A 14,044-nucleotide genomic window follows, 5' to 3' on the forward strand; every position below is an offset into this window, starting at 1 on the left:
CGCGTCCTGCCCCAGAGGACATGTATCAATGCAAAAAAAAGTTTTAAAAATGGGCGTTTTTTCAGGAGCAGTGATTTTAACCACTTAAGCCCCAGACCATTTTGCTGGCCAAAGACCAGAGCACTTTTTGCGATTCGGCACTGCATCGTTTTAACTGACAATTGCGCAGTCATGCAACGTGGCTCCCAAACAAAATTGATGTCTTTTTTTTCCCCACAATTAGAGCCTTTATTTTGGTGGTATTTGATCACCCCTGTGGTTTTTATTTTTTGTGCTATAAACAAAAAAAGAGCAACAAATTTTTTACATTTTGCTATAATAAATATCCCCCAAAAATATATAAAAAAATTTTTTTTCCTCAGTTTAGGCCAATACGTATTCTTCTACATATTTAAAAAAAAAAAAAAAAAAAAAAAAAATCGCAATAAGCATTTATTGATTCGTTTGAGCAAAAGTTATAGCGTTTACAAAATATGGGATAGTTTTATGGCATCTTGATAATTTTGATTTTTTTTTTACTAGTAAAGGCAGTGATCCACAATTTTTATCGTGACTGTGACATTATGGCGGACACATGGGACATTTTTGGGACCATTGTCATGTATACAGCAATCAGTGCTATACAAATGCGCTGATTCCTGTATAAATGACACTAGCAGTGAAGGGGTTAACCATTAGGGGGCAATGTAAGAATTAAGTATGTCCTGGGGAGTGACTCTGTGGGGGGCATGGCTACGTGTGACACATCACTGATCTCTGCTCACTAGGCAGAACAGGGAGATGCTTGTTTACATTAGCATCTCCCTGTTCTTCCTTTCTGTGAGGCGATCAAATCCGCGGGACCCGCGAGCCGACTCACGGAGGTCCCGGCTGGTGCACGCGATGGCATGGCGGCAAATTTAAAGAAACGTAAAGGTACACCTATTTACCCAGCTGTGCCCTTCTGCCCATCGGCGTGCGCAAGTCGGGAACCTGTTAATGATGCTTAAAGTTAAATATTCCTTAAATATTCCGGGGGGGGGGGGGGTCTGGGGGTGTCTATAGTATGCCTGTAAAGTGGCCCGTGTTTCCCATGTTTAGAACAGTCCCTGCACAAAATGACATTTCTAAAGGAATAAAAGTCATTTAAATCTGCTTATGGCTGTAATGTAATTTTGGGTCCCGGCAATATGGATGAAAATTGAGAAAAATGGCATGGGTAAACCCCCAGCCCATTACCAGGCCCTTAGGGGCTTATATGGATATTAAGGGGAACCCCGTACCCAAATTAAAAAAAGAAAAGTCATGGGGGCCCCAGGCCCTATATACTCTGAACAGCAGTATACAGACGGTCCCAAGAACAACAGGGACTGTAGGTTTGTTCTCAAGTTGAATATGTTTGTAACTTGGAAAAGGTACATTTTGTAAGTGTAGCTCCAGCCAAAAAATCTATTTTTAAGCTTTTTGGAAAACATAGGGAAGGGTTATCATCACCCCTGTAACATTTGTTTTGCTGTCTGTTCCCCCATTCAGAAGATTTCACCTCACTTTTTGTCCCAAAGACAATAGGATTTTGAAAATTTGGTGTTTTTAGGGAAGCAAGGATTGATGATAAAGCATCAGTGGAGGAGACACCCTTTTCTCATATTAACTCTTACAGGAGAGAATTTCCCTTCCTGGGGATATTTTCCTCTCACTTCCTGTTGTCTCCCTCCGTTTGTAAGTAGGAGTCATTTGTAAGTCAGATGTTTGAAAGTAGGGGTCTGCCCTATATACTCTGCAGACATTTGGGCCTTAGGTATTGGTGGTACCAGAACACCGTAAGCCCTCACAGTTACTCTTGGTGGGCGCTGGAACGGGCCTTGTTGTGAAATATTATATGAAGAATTGCAATTAAATGCCCCTGTTGAACAGGGTCAGAACAATTGGGCCTTTGGTGGTGGTGTTGCCACAACACTGTAAGCCCTCACAGTTTTTCTTGATGGGCGCAGGAACGGGCCCTGCTGTGAAATATTAGATCGAAAATTGTAATTACACGCCCTGTTGAACAGGGGCAGAAAAATTCAAGTTAGACTTACCGGTAACTTGTTTTCCAAGAGTCTTTCAGGACAGCACTTGAGAGAGTGACTCTTCCCCTTGTCAATAGGAAACACCTCTTCCACCAAACTTTAAAAGGAGGCTCCTCCCCACACATAGTCAGTAGTAGTAGAGAACCTCCGGCCCCGAACTGGAACACGTAAATCAAGATATGGTTAGTCACAATTTATATAGTATATATATATATATATATATATATATTTTACACACATATATACATATACACATATATATATATATATATATATATATATATATATATAGTCAGTCTAACTTGACATTTCCCTTAACATCTTTCAGGACAGCACTTGAGAGGATAATAGAGATTTACCACCCTAGGGAGGGACCACAGCCTGCAGAACTTTTCTGCCAAAAGCCTGATCCCCTGGAGATCCAGTCTGTAGTGACGGACAAATGTTAAGTAATGAATCAAAAGCAAGGGAGGGAATTAGGGATTTTAACGGTGCAAATAGTGACTAGATAATAAACATTATTGAATAGGATACAGATTTATGATACAAATATTTATTAAATTCAAAGTTAAAATAAATAAACCCTTTAGGTTGACTTATTTTAGCAACCTTTATATTTATATTTTTATATATTTTTTTATCAACCTATATCTACTGAGATTTGCCAACAATTCCTTCCTTCCTTTTTTCATTATATAGTCTCTCTTACCAGCAATCTTTGGCCGTTTTTTTTAGCCCCCTGCGATCCAGCATGGTTGTGGTTAATTCCTGAGGTGGACAAATTCCCTACATTATCATCTACGTAGTGGTTTAAGGTGGGTTGTTTGTTTGTTTTTGTTTTTTTCTCAAGCCTGCACATGTACTTATTGATCTTCGACACACTTTTGTAAATATTTTGTTACTATATTATTTTGTATTTTGATTTAGATTTCGTTGAAATATTCACACATCCCCTGAAGAAGCAACCTATTGTGAAACATGTCAGGATTATGTGTGTTTAATGAGAACAACCACTACACTGCATTGTCCTGTGTTTTTATATTTCAAGCATAATTTGTTAATGATTTTAACTTTGAATTTAATAAATATTTGTATCATAAATCTGTATCCTATTCAATAATGTTTATTATCTAGTCACTATTTGCACCGTTAAAATCCCTAATTCCCTCCCTTGCTTTTGATTCATGTTTCAATTCTCAGGGATGTGGTGCCTTATCTATTAGGAGTTTTATGATGTTGAACCACTAAAACTGTTCCAAATGTTAAGTAACTTGACCACACAGCCACCTTACAAATTTGATCTGGAGTGGCACCAGCTCTTTCTGCCCATGCAGTGGCCTGAGCCCTTGTTGAATGAGCTCTAATTCCCAGCGGGGGAGATAGACCCATCTGAGAATAGGCTACAGAAATAGCTGTCTTAAGCCATCTTAATGCTTGATGGCCTTTTTTGTTTCCAGAAAAAAGAACGAATAATGAATCCGAAGCGCTAAAACCTCCTGTTACTTCCAAATAATGTAATAGGGTACGTCTCACGTCCAGGTTGTGAAACGACTCCTCCTTCTTAAAGGCTTAGAACAAAATGTTGGAAGATAATTTCTTGGGACCCGTTACGAAAACTTGCCACCTTCGGCAAAAACCCTGGGTCTATTTTAAGGACAATCCTATCTGAGAAAATGTACAAAAAAGGCTCTTTCACTGACAGGGCATGCAGAAGTGCCCAAGGCTTCTTGTCGAAGTGACTGCTACAAGAAAAATAGTTTTCAAAGTTAAGTTCTTTAGAGATATGTCCTGTAAGGGCTCAAATTGTTCTTTTGCTAGAGCTTGCAGAACCACCGAGAGATCCCAATTTGGAAAATGCTTCACTGGGACCGGTCTTGACCTGGAAAGTGCCTTAAAAAAATCTCATGATCAGGGTTCCTGAAGATAAGGATCTCTCCAGATACACTCCTAAAGCGGCCACTTTGTCTGAGCCTTTTTGCGAAAACTCCAATACTGAAACTAAGTTTTTTTATATCCTCATGTTCTGAATGATAGAAGCATAGACTTTCCATACCTTGGCATAAATGGCTCTTGTTACCTTTTTTCTACTAGAAAGTAATATGGTTATTAAGTGTTCTGAAAAACTCTTGCTTCTCAACAATTGCTCTTCAGATACCAGGCAGCGAGTTTTAATCTGGCTACATGCAGATGATGTACTGGCCCCTGAGTCAACAAATCCTGACTTAGCGGAAGTTGCCAACCTGGTTTGACTGCTAACTGTAGAACTGTGGAAAACCAAGCTCTCTTTGGCCAAAATGGGGTAATCGAGATTATTGATACTCTCTCTTTTTGTATTTTTCTCAACACCAGTGGAATCAACTGGAAAAGCATACCCCGGGTGAAAATTCCACGGCGGATGTGCCAGAGCGTCTGTTCCCTGAGAGCCGTCGTCTCGCTGAAGGGAAAAAAAAATGTGGGAGCTGTGTGTTCTGCCTTGAGGCAAACAGGTTTACTTGTGGAAGACCCTAAGTCCTGGTGATCAAAGCAAACACCTCCGCGTTCAGGCTCCATTCTGCTTCCTGAACCTTCTGTCGACTCAGATAATCCGCTACTTCCTTTAACGTGCCCTTGAGATGGGATGCAGGTAGAGATAGTAGATGGTTCTCCGCCCATTCCAGAATCTCTACTGACAGCAAGTGAAGAGATCTGCTCCTTGTGCCTCCCTGTTTGTTCAGGTAGGCTACTGTGGTGGCATTGTCTGATAGAATCTGGACGTGGCAACCTATGAGGTTTTGAGAGAAGACAGTTAATGCTAGGACGGCCGCTTTTAGCTCTCTCCAATTTGAGGATTTTTCGGCCTCGGCCCGGGACCGTGTCCCATGGCCAAGTCCTGACCCATGTGGGCCCCCCATCCCCGCACACTGGCATCTGTTGTGACCACTTTTTCGGTCAGAAAGACCAAAGAAGACCCTTTTGCAAACCTGCATGATTTTTCCACCACCAAACTTAGCGTTTGACTCTGGTGGGGATCCTTACCATTTTTAACGAGACTCTCTGTCCTGTGGTTCCATGTTCTCAGAAGGAACCTCTGGAGAGGCCCGAAATGCAGCCTTGCCCACTGGATGGCTGGCGTAGAAGAGGTTAATGTGCCCAAGGCCGACATAACCTTTCGAACCGAATTCTGCTGATTCGTTTGAAGACTTTGATCTTTCTCTCTTCTGGGAGAAAAGTCTTTTGTTCTACCGAATTTATCATGTATCCCAGAAAAAGTACCTGCTGGGCTGGAATGAAATTCGATTTTTGAACATTCACTATTCACCCCAGTGACTCCAAGTGACTGCGGGCTCTGTCCAGATCCTCCTGCAACTTCTCTCTGGATGGGGTGAAGAAAAGGAGGTCGTCCAGATATGGGATTACCGCAATCCCCTGGAGTCGAAGAGGGGCGAAGGCTTCCACCATTATTTTCGTAAAAATACGTGGAGCCATCGACAGACTGAAGGGAAGGGCCCTGAACTGAAGATGTGAAATCTACTTGCCCATATTCACCACAAAGCTCAGAAATTTCTGGGACTGAGGTGCCATAGGAATATGCAGGTAAGCATCCTTCAGATCGCTTGATGCCATAAAGCATTGCGTGGTCAGAATATTCTTGACCGTAAAAAATTCAGGTTGAGTATTAGCCAGTAGTTTCGGGATGGTTTTCTTATCAAAAAAATGTGAGAATAGAATCCCTGACCCTGTCCCTCTGGAGATACTGGTATCACAACCCTCTGGTGTCTCAGATCCTTTAAAAGGTTCTTCATAGGCAGGGCCTTTGTTACATCACTTGGAAGATTTGTCACAAAGTATCTTTCTGGTGGGTGATCCGAAAACTCTATACTGTAACCTTGGGAGAGCATGTCCAGAATGTATTGGCTTTCGAGTCATACTGGCCCAAAGGGGGGGAAACTTTGAAGCCTTTTTTTTTTAAACAACAGGAGTGCTTTATTGTCAATCGTACATATACAGTATAAAAAAAACAAAACAGAAGATATAGGGTCAAACTACCGGCACAGCCGGAATATATAGCAAGGTACAACGCATAGTCACATACATCGGTATACTTAACTCGTCAAAATTCAGGTTGCAGAGTCAAATATATGGGTCCCTACGCAAGTCCTTTATATACTCATAAGTAGAAAAAACCAGTGAGCCAGAGGAAAAAAGGGGGGGGGAGGAGGGGAAAAAAGGGGGGGAGGGAGGAGGGGAAGAGGGGGGGGGAGACCCCCACAGCCAATCAGTAGTGTCTATCCAGAGGTCCATGGGAGCCAGACCTTATCAAATTTCCATGAACAAACTCGGTTAAGGTACGTTAATTTGTAGAATGGCAAAATAGTGTTTACACTTTTTTCCCCACAAAGTCACACTTGGAGGGGCAAACGAGAACCACTTACATATAATTTCTTTTTTGGTGTAAAAAAGAAGGTATGAGACCAGCAACTTGGTATGGCAGGGTTTATGTTCATCTGCGGGAATGCCCAACAATGCCATCTCAGGAGTCCTGGGAACCTCCAACCCCAACCGGGTATTTAGGTGGTCAAATATCCCACACCAATATTCAACCAAACGGCGGCAGTCCCAGAACATATGGATATAAGTTCCAAGCTCCTCCCTACATCTGGGACAGTGAGGATCTCTGTCAGGGTAGATTCTTGTCAATCGCACAGGGGTGTGATATACCCTGTGCAGAAATTTTGTTTGGATAAGCCTGTCACCCGCGGAAATAACCAATTGTGGGCCCCTTTCCAAGCATTCCTCCCAGTCCTCCCTCTCTAGGGATGGGATATCAGCCTTCCATTTGCCCCAGAGTGAGTCAAGTTTAGGGGAGTCTATTGGGAATATAATTTGGTACACATCTGATAGAGGTTTTTTCGGGCCTTCCCCTAAAAAACAGCTCCTCCAGCGGGTTGACTCGTAGAAGCGGGGGTTCAGGGAACTGAGCCCTAAATGCATAGCGCAGTTGTGCGTATCTAAAATACATCCAGCCGGGCAACGCATGGGCGATAGTCAGCTGAGTAAATGTCAGCAGGGTACCCGATGGGGAGATATCCCCCAATGTTTTGACACCGAATCGCACCCAGATCTGTGGATCTGGAACTGTCCTAAAATGTGGGAAATTAGGATTGCCCCAAAGGGGTTGGGCTGGAGACCAGCCGCCCGACTGCGAATACTTGCGCCCGGCCACCTTCCACACCCGGAGAGAGGCCTTTGTCAGCCCAGGAAGAGCCGCATATGCCCTAGCCCCCCTGTATACCAGACTTTGCAATTCCTGCATTGAGCCCAGTATTGCTGCCTCCAAACACACCGCCGCATTGGATCTCCGCGCTGCAAACCACCAAGAGACAGTGACCAACATGGGGGCCCAATAATAAACTCGCAAATTGGGAAGGGCAAGACCTCCCACCCTCACCGGGGACTGCAGGGTAGATTTAGCCAACCTGGGGGGTAGAGCCATTCCATAAAAAGGAGCCAATACATTTGTCCGCCTCCTGGAAAAAAGAGCCTGGAATCCATCCCGGACAGTTTCGAAATATATAGTTAAACTTGGGGAGAAGCACCATCTTCAAAATGTTGATGCGACCCACCAAGTTCAGCGGAAGTCCTGACCAGGCCCAGCACCTCTCTCGCAGTAGATGGAGAAGGGGGAGTACATTCAGTGTATAGTACTTGCTAGGGTCCCTAGACACCCTCACCCCAAGGTATTTAAATTCAGGGGCCCATTGTAGTGGCATGTTATCAGGAGGTGGGGGCGCTCGGGCGTCCAGGGGGAAAAGAATAGATTTCGACCAATTTATGCATATACCGGAAAAAGACCCGAACCGATCAAAAATCGCGAGCCCTGCCGAGAGGGCCGGACCCGTATCGTTTAAGTAAAGCAGGGCATCGTCGGCATACAGAGAGATTTTTTTCTTCCGTAGCGCCCTTCCGGAGACACCGTACGACATGTGAGTCTCTGACCAAAATCGCGAGAGGCTCCAGGGCAAACAGCCCAGGCGATAGAGGGCACTCCTGTCGCGTGCCCCTCTGCAAAGAGAAGGGCTCCGATATCCAATTGTTGGTGCGCACCCTGGCCCTAGGAGCCACATAGAGCAATCTCACCCATCTCAGGTATTTAGGGCCGAACCCGAAACACCGGAGCACCCCCCCAAAGAAACTCCCACTCCACCGAATCGAATGCCTTCTCGGCAACTAAAGAGGCAATCGCTTGGGTACCCACCTCGTCGTGATCAGTGGAGAGATTCAAAAACAGGCGCCTAATGTTAATGTCCGTGCCCTTCCCGGGCATAAAGCCCGTTTGGTCAGCGTGCACCAGGGTGGAGATCACAGAGTTTAAGCGCATGGCCAAAATCTTCGCTAGCAATTTGGCATCCACGTTCAATAGGGAGATAGGTCTATAAGACCCACACTCCCGGGGGTCCTTACCCGACTTGGGGATCAAAACAATGATCGCCTCCTCCATGGACTCCGGAAGGCCTTCCGCCCCTCCGAGCCCACCGAGGAGAGATCTAAACCTAGGGGCCACCAGGTCAGCGTGTTGTGAATAAAATTCAGTGGGTAGTTCGTCAGCCCCGGGAGTCTTGCCACTTTGAAGACTGCCGATCGCCATCTGGACCTCCTCCAGTGAGATGTCCTCTTCCAGCAGCGCCCTATTCTCCTCTGACAGTTTAGGGAATGATATCTCAGCCAGATAATTCCGCAGTTCAGTGGCCGAGTAGTGAGACCACGAAGCATACACTCCCCGGAAGAACTCATAGAATCTGTTGTTGATATCTGCCAGAGAGGTAAGTTCCCGACCCTGCACATCCCGGACACTGGCAATGTGCGTGGAGGCCATCTGAGTGCGTGCCAACCATGCCAGTAATCTACTGTTTTTATTTCCCATGTTCAAAAAGTCTCTGTTTGGAATATAACATAGACTGCTGGGTCTGTGTTACAGTAAGAAGGGACACCTCCCTAAGGACCTCCTGCCACCTCCTGTATGTGTCACTATCCCCAGTCCGGACATACTCCGCCTCCCGCCTCCCACACTCCCCCTCCAGTGTTTCAAGGGACCTAGATGTTTGCCTGCATAGTGAGGCAATGTTAGAGATATAATGGCCCCTAATTGCAGCTTTAAACGCATCCCATACCACTGTGCCCCCTGCTGAGTCTTCATTGAGGTGCCAAAAATTACAAATAGCCTCCGCCGTCCCCTCCTGCATTCTCTCATCCACAGCCCAGAACGTGGACAGCCGCCACAGTCTCACCCCAGGGGCTCGTGCCAAAGATAAGTTAAGCATGAGCGTGGTATGGTCCGAAATCCCACGGGGTAAGTGCCGCGTAGCCCTCGACCACCCCAGGGCCCCAGGGGAGGCAAAAGCCAGGTCGATGCGGGACAGCGCCCAATGGGATGCGGAATTACATGTATATCCCCGCTCGTGCGGGTGATAATAGCGCCACACATCCACCAGGGCAAAAGTGTGTGCCCAGAGCTGGAGCTCATTACTGGAGCGGGATGTGGGGCGGAGTCTGTCCAAGTCGTGCTGGGGTACCAGGTTAAAGTCTCCAAAAACAAAAACCTCCTGCGCGTGAATCCCAGAACAGTGTGCATAATATCATATAGTAGCTGTCCATTGGCTGGCGGAGGGAGATACAACCCCACCAGCACTATATCCTTTTCATATAATGTAACATGCAGAATTACAAATCTACCTCCAGGGTCTGTTCGTACAGCCCGGATCTTCTACTGGGAGGGACCTGTGGATCAAAATGCTAACACCCCTAGCATAGGTAGAATAAGTAGCGTGATAGTGAGCACCCACCCATGCTCTCCGAACACCAAGTATTCGCGAGCCGGTCAAATGTGTTTCCTGCAAGATAAAGATGTGAGGGTTGTATCTCTGCAGGAATTTGAACACTAGGGATCTCTTAATAGCTGAGCTGAGGCCCCGGACATTCCAGGAGATAATGGAAATGTCAGCCATCATGTACTACACACACGTGACCCAACCCGATCTGCAGGTCCCCCCCCAACCCCCAGCACCCAACCCTAGGACCAGGATCCGCAGAGGCTTATCTGAGTGGTACCATGCATATAGTGAAATACACCCCTTGTGAACATAAAGCAACTCCATTAAAAATAGAAAAAAAAGAACATTTAACAAAAAAGTCTCCCCATCCGCAACGGCGGATATGAACATATCCCCCCCTCCCCGCACCCACCCCCAAACCCGAGGGTGCATCAGACTCCCAAAAAAACCAACCAGTACATTTCCTAAAGAGGGCGTGCGTTCATAGCAAGAGGTATTGTCCAAAGGCACTGAAGAGCCATAGAGGTGCTGACAAAAAAAACAGGTCTCCTAGCTCCTGCTAGGGGCTTCAGCTTGTGTGCAAACATAGACACAGTGAACAAATATTAAACGTGGGATCCTTCAGTTTACAGTAAATCGCCCTCCCTCCCCAGTGCGGGCAGCGGCATGAAGGGGTCCAGTGTGTAATAACAAATATGTGTGGTCAAGTCTGGGGGATATCCACACCTCCACCCCCTGGAACATTCCTCACCCGCATACCGTCCTCCTCCAGGCATAAGTGCTCAAACATGGGCAGGACTGTGTCAGGACTAGAGTGGTAGTAAAACAATATCCACCCAGCACACTGCTGCGGGTATCAACCGCAGAGCAGACATGAATCATGCGGAAAACAGACCCCCATCATCATACCCTGCACAGACACAAAGATAGGTCAAGGGGACCGTCACTGTTCGGGTTCTTGAGTCTCCAAAAAAGTAGTAGATCATATCATAAGCTGAGTGTTCCAAAGCCCCCCACTAGCAGAGAGGGCATCAGCAAGAAGGGAGAAAAGGTGGATCCGAAAGAGCAAGATAGAGAGGTAGGCGTCCGCAGCAGCCAAAAGAGCATCAGGGGAACCGCCACTACGCTAACGGCGGGAAGGCAAGGATTCTAGCCAGGCAGCGGCCTCCCGCGGGTTGGTGAAAAACCTGGTAGCTTCTCCATCCTGAACTCGTAGCTTGGCAGGGAATATAACACTATATTTAATATTCCGCGCTCTCAGGCCTACCTTCACCTGATCGAAGGATCTGTGTAGTTTCTGCGTTTCCATGGAGTAGTCCAGGAACATCATAATGGTGGCATTTTGATAGCGCAGTTCCCCCACCTTACGGGTGGCTCGTAAGGCCTCATCCCTATCTCGAAAATGCAGGAGCCTAAAGATCAGGGTGCGTGGTCTCGCTCCGGGAGGCCCTGGGGTAGGGGGAACGCGATGAGCCCGCTCCACTGTAAAATACTGGGAGAACTGCGCATCCGGCAAGAGGCTCCGCAGCAGCTCCTCCACAAAGATGGTAGGGTTCTTCCCCTCCACTCCTTTCTGGGAGGCCTGTTCCTATTCTCCGCGTCGTCGGCCTTGTACTCCAGGGCCCGGACCCGGATATGGAGGATGCGGAGGGACTCCGCATGTTCGGCCGTAAGATCCTCCGACCGCCCGATGCATTGCTCGGCCTCCGTAACCCTGGACCGAAGCATGTCGAGATCCTGACGAACCAGGCTAACATCTAGCTGCACAGCCTCAATCTTGTTGGTCAGGGTGACTTGGCATGTAGCTATGGCCGCCATCACTTCCCAGAACCCGATCTCTGCGGTGTCCTTCATCTCCGACGCCATATTGCGCGCTCTCACAAGGGGGACTGCAGCGTGCAGGGCAGGTACAGGATCCGTAAAACAAAGCTTTTTTCCCCTGTGTCTTGTTTTACAGGACATCCGGAGCACCAGTGAGTGATTTTGCCCAAAAAGAAACAGCAGGAGCGTAGGTACAGGATAAAAGGGCAACAGAGCTCTGGCATCCACAACCTCTCAGTTCGCCATCTTGGACACGCCCCCAACTTTGAAGCCTTCCCCTCACTCGTAGGTGCAAGTCATTGCCTTTTACTGGAGGGCGGAGGAGGATGGAAAAGGACATTTCCCTTTCCTTTTCCCTTCTGTGGGCGACCAATCTTTTCTTCTGGGGCAAATTTTCCCCCTTCTCCTCCTCCTCATCAGATTCTTCTCTAGACTGGGAGGGGGAATGTCCCTCTTGGGTAAGGGAAACTTCAGTCTCCACCATCGGGACTATAGGTGAGCCTTGCGAGGACCATGCACCATGTAAATCAGATGCTGGCAATGGTTGCTGGAACCGATCAGACCTTGGGGCTGTGGACTAAAAAATTGTCTCAACGCATCTGCCAGGCGGCCACCTTTTCCACTGCTCCTTCTGCGACTGACCGAAGCCTCAGCAACACGTTGTCCAGGACCAGGAATTTGTAACCTCCCAGGCTGTGGAAAGGCATTGCACAAACCTTTCTGCAAGGCTTCCCGAAGATGTTTCATTCTCTGCTCCCTCTGTGACAGCTGGATAAGTTATGCAACCTTACCCTTGTAACCTGGATCAAGGAGGGTTGCAGCCAGTACTGATCCCTCTCCTTGATACCACTAATCCGAGGGTCCATGGGTTTCTGGGGACTGTAAACGATCCCTTGAAGACTGCTGCTGATGACTAGGCTCCACCTCCATGCTGACACAATCCTTCTCTTCCTGTGTGATTGGCAAGCCCACTGTCTGTATAAAGGGGACCTTGAGAGGTAAGGAAGTCCTCCTCTTCCTCCCTCTGTTCTGCCTCAAGTGCCCTGTCCATTATTCCACGCAGCATGTGCTCCAACAGGTAGACAAGAGGGAAAGTATCACTGATGCATGCACTGTCACCATCCTCGTGGCCTCTTCAAATGGTGACAGGACAGTACATGCATCCTTGATCATGAGCCACCGTCATGGCAGAAAAAAGCCAAGTTCCCCTGACCCTGTCCTGGTGCCATAGTCGCACAGGTACTCATTGATGGCCCTCTGCTGCGTGTGCAGCCGCTGCAGCATGGCCAATGTTGAGTTCCATCTGGTGGGCATGTCACAGATTAGGCGGTTCTTGGGCAGGTTATATTCCTTTTGAAGGTCAGCCAGCCGAGCACTGGCATTATATGACCGGCAGAAATGCACACAGACTTTCCTGGCATACCTAAGGAGATCCTGTACGCTCAGGTACCTGCACAAGAACCGCTGCACCACCAAATTAAGGATGGGTACAGGGAACATGGGTGAAGTATCCCTGTCCGAGGGCAGAGAGGAGGTTGGTGCCATTGTCACAAACCACCATTCCTGACTGAAGCTGGCGTGGCAACCACCACCTCTGAGCCTGCCCCTTCAGTGCCGACAGAATCTCTGCCCCAGTGTGGCTCCTGTCCCCTAAGCACACCAGCTCAAGCACCATATGGCATATTTTTGTCTGAGTGCTTGCGTAGCCCCTTTAACGCCTACAGAGCCCCGCTGGTTCCGAGGACAAATCTATAGAGGAAGAGGCCATGGAGGAAGAAGAGGATGGGGTGGAGGAGAGAGGTGTGTCAGAATCCCCACTAGTAGCATTTTGGAGGCGTGATGGCGGAAGCTCCAACAATACTGCACCCTGTCCTGCATCCTTCCCAGCTGCCAGTAGGGTCACCCAGTGCACCATGAAAGATAAATAACATCCCTGTCCATGCCTGCTGTACCATGAGTCAGCGGTAATATTCACCTTACCACTGACTGCCGTGTCCAGCAAGGCCAAGACATTGCCTTCCACATGCCGGTAGAGAGCCAGAATCGCCTTCCATGAAAAAGTGGCGATTGGAAACCTGCCACTGAGGTACCGCACATTTCACAAATGGGGGTAGAGTCAACCAGCTGAAAAGGCAGCAGTTGGAGTGCTAGCAATTTAGCCAAGCTAGCATTAAGCTGCTGGGCATGTGGATGGCTGGGACTGAATTTCTTTAGCAACTGGGGTAGGGAAATTTGCCTGCTACAATCGGACGTAGATGTAGCGATAGCCCGCAAGTACTTGGCACACCTATTCTACACCTTCATTCCTCTCAGTGCAGATTTCTGAGAGAACTGAAGTTATAGTGGGGTTGGAGATCCCAGCTGATG

At 47.5% G+C, this 14,044-nt stretch overlaps 1 long non-coding RNA gene across 1 annotated transcript in view; it reads right to left on the bottom strand.

The window, feature by feature from the left end:
* The window catches only part of LOC143982297 (uncharacterized), a 44,377-nt gene that overhangs the window by 23,968 nt on the left and 6,365 nt on the right, over window positions 1-14,044 (bottom strand). The window contains exon 2 of the long non-coding RNA XR_013274431.1: window positions 2,058-2,206. This is a non-coding gene — a long non-coding RNA (uncharacterized LOC143982297). The remainder of the gene's footprint in view (window positions 1-2,057; window positions 2,207-14,044) is intronic.

The sequence above is a fragment of the Lithobates pipiens genome, unplaced genomic scaffold (genome assembly GCF_037356315.1).
Source record: "Lithobates pipiens isolate NorthernLeopardFrog02 unplaced genomic scaffold, aLitPip1_a1.2 Scaffold_16, whole genome shotgun sequence".
Lineage (NCBI taxonomy): Eukaryota > Metazoa > Chordata > Amphibia > Anura > Ranidae > Lithobates > Lithobates pipiens.